The 2,481-nt window shown below is 44.5% G+C and overlaps 1 long non-coding RNA gene across 1 annotated transcript; it reads right to left on the reverse strand.

Moving 5' to 3' along the window:
* Positions 1-291: 291 nt before the first annotated feature.
* On the reverse strand, positions 292-1,897 carry LOC131514853 (uncharacterized). The gene is made up of 2 exons (XR_009263302.1): positions 1,618-1,897; positions 292-750 (listed from the first exon to the last, which is right to left on the reverse strand). It is a non-coding gene; the product is annotated as an uncharacterized LOC131514853 (long non-coding RNA).
* Between the last annotated feature and the right edge of the window lie 584 nt (positions 1,898-2,481).

Here is a 2,481-nt window from a genome sequence, read left to right on the forward strand (position 1 = left end):
TTTACTGACTTCTGTTCTTTTTTAGCCCCCCGTGGAAATGATAGTTTAATGTCTTAACGCCCATAAAGAAAAGCAGAGCCAAAATGTGGCTTAGAACAGTGATCTCCAAAGAGATCCTAGGGAACGTTTAAGATAAACTACTGAGGTTTGGATAGAAAATACTGGAATCTACATAGTTGATCTCCTTCTTACTTTGTATTTTATATTTTTATATATTTTATAAGCTTATAATATAGTTATAAAGCAGTACATATAGCTATACACACACACATATACACATACACATGTAACTGGGTAGATAGTCAAATATATATTTAGTGATGGAGGCATGTGATCAAACTAGCCTGCAGACTTTAGTCTCGGGAACCGGGAGAGATCTGGGAAATCATCACATCCAAATGTTCATTTTACAAAGAAAGAATCTGAAATCTCTGGAGGTGAAGTGATCTGGTCAAAGGCACAGCCATGTTAGCAATATACCCCACTGCCTGCTTTTGTCACCAAGGCCTCCATGGGAAAATGAGACCAACATGGTGATAAAAAAAAATCCCCCAAAATAGCTGGGCAATTTATAGGAAACTCAGACTTCTTCCTCCAGCGTAGCACACATTTCAACTGGTGGTACCTAGAATAGCTTCTCTTTTTTTGTGAAAAATGGCATCTGACCATCTCCCGACTGCCAGTAGAGGCCACCACTGTGGCCGCCTTCTCATTGGCCAGCTCTCACTGGCCCTCTTCTGCCTTCTTTTCCTGTGGAAATAAAATATAAGGGCAGGAGAAAGGACATATTTGGTAATGTTACGCTCCTCAGCTTCCTGCTCGGGGCTGTCTCAGCTGCAAAATGTCAAGGGAAAAAATATCCCTCCAACTTGGAATGAATTCCAGACAGACCCTGATGCCTGCAAATTTGTCAGAGGGAGAGCCAAGTCCAGAAAAGCAGAACATGAAGAAGGCTCATTATGCGACTTCAAGAGACGCTCAAATAATCAGACACTCTGGTATTTATGATTTTCCCCATTTCAGATGGCCTGTAGTTCACAACATTCCCCTCCCTTCACCGCTGATTCTGAACTTCCTTTTAAATTAAACCTCAACAGTTATAAAAAGACTCTCACATTACTTGTAAGCCACAGGCACCACTGGGAGACACTGTTCGTACAGGCCTGTTTGGGGCTGGAGAAGGACAGCTCTTTTTGATTATTAGTCTGGGAAGGGCAGGCCAGGAAGGCAGACTCACTTCACCTTGACCACACCATTGCCCTCCTCTGCTTACCACATCTGTGCCAGGACCCCCTGCCACTCCCAGCATTTGATACAATGATCTGTACTTAAAAAGCAGCTATTTTGTGCCCTTGGCTTTCCTTTTTCATTGTGGCTTTTATTGTAATGGGGGGGGGGGGGGGCGGGCACGAAACAACCAGCAAATTGATGCCGACTCTCCCGGTTTGTGAATATACCAACAGGACTTGTTTGTAAGGTTGAGTTCTTAGGGGGGGGATCTTAGTCTGTTCCTGGCATCCAGCGCGTTTTCTTTCTCCTTTAAAACCATTGCCACATGCTGGCAAAAAGGTAAGGAAACAGGATTTGTAATCCAAACCTCATTAACTTGCTACATACACATTTTCCCTTCTGCTTCTCGCTCTTCAGTTCTAAATGCCGTGGCATTTGTTTGTACTTGGTCACCCTGAGTCCTTATTTGGGTTCTCCAGTAGGCACGAAGGCATCCAAGTATCAGTTTTAGCAACCGATGGAAGTACCCACATGAGGAATCGGGTGTTCAGTCCTAACATGCGGTCTCGACGAATAAGGGGCTTCTGTTTTCTTTTCCTAAACCGTCCAGCATCTCGACGCTGGTTTTGCTCCTCAACAGTCTAAGGTTTGTGCTACTTCCATGGTGATCGACTGTTAGGTCATAAACATTAGATTGTGGCATCACCGGATGAGTCAGTCGGGAGGAAGCTGGGCTGGAAATACAGCTGAAAGCCTCTGTTGACAGACAGATGCCTTCTTAATCATGGCCTCCGTGGGGAAAGGAAAACTATCCTGGGCCCACCCCCGGCATTGATTCACAAACCTGGACTGCTCTGGAAGAGGCCCGGAAAGCCCATCCTTGGGGGATACCACTGTTCCCTCCTCCAGGCTTCTCACAGGATAGCCACACAACTCACAGGAGGGGGAAATTGAACAAGGAAGCTCTTTCTGGTTACTTTCTGAGTGTCAGCAAAACAACAACAACAACAACAACAACAACAACAAAAAAAAAAAAAACAGCTTTCATCTTTTCGACGTCTTGCCCTATTCCTTCTTAAAACAGCTTATATTGTCAGCATTGCCTATTCCTTGGTGCATCCATTTCTGGTAGGGTTCCTATTCCATTACATCGGCCTTGTCTACAATATGGGCATCCTAAGAGTTCACCTTTTGGAAGGCTGGAGGTGGGACTACACAATATCATTTTGTTCCCCTTCAATTTGTCCTATC

Source organism: Neofelis nebulosa, chromosome 6, assembly GCF_028018385.1.
Source record: "Neofelis nebulosa isolate mNeoNeb1 chromosome 6, mNeoNeb1.pri, whole genome shotgun sequence".
NCBI lineage: Eukaryota > Metazoa > Chordata > Mammalia > Carnivora > Felidae > Neofelis > Neofelis nebulosa.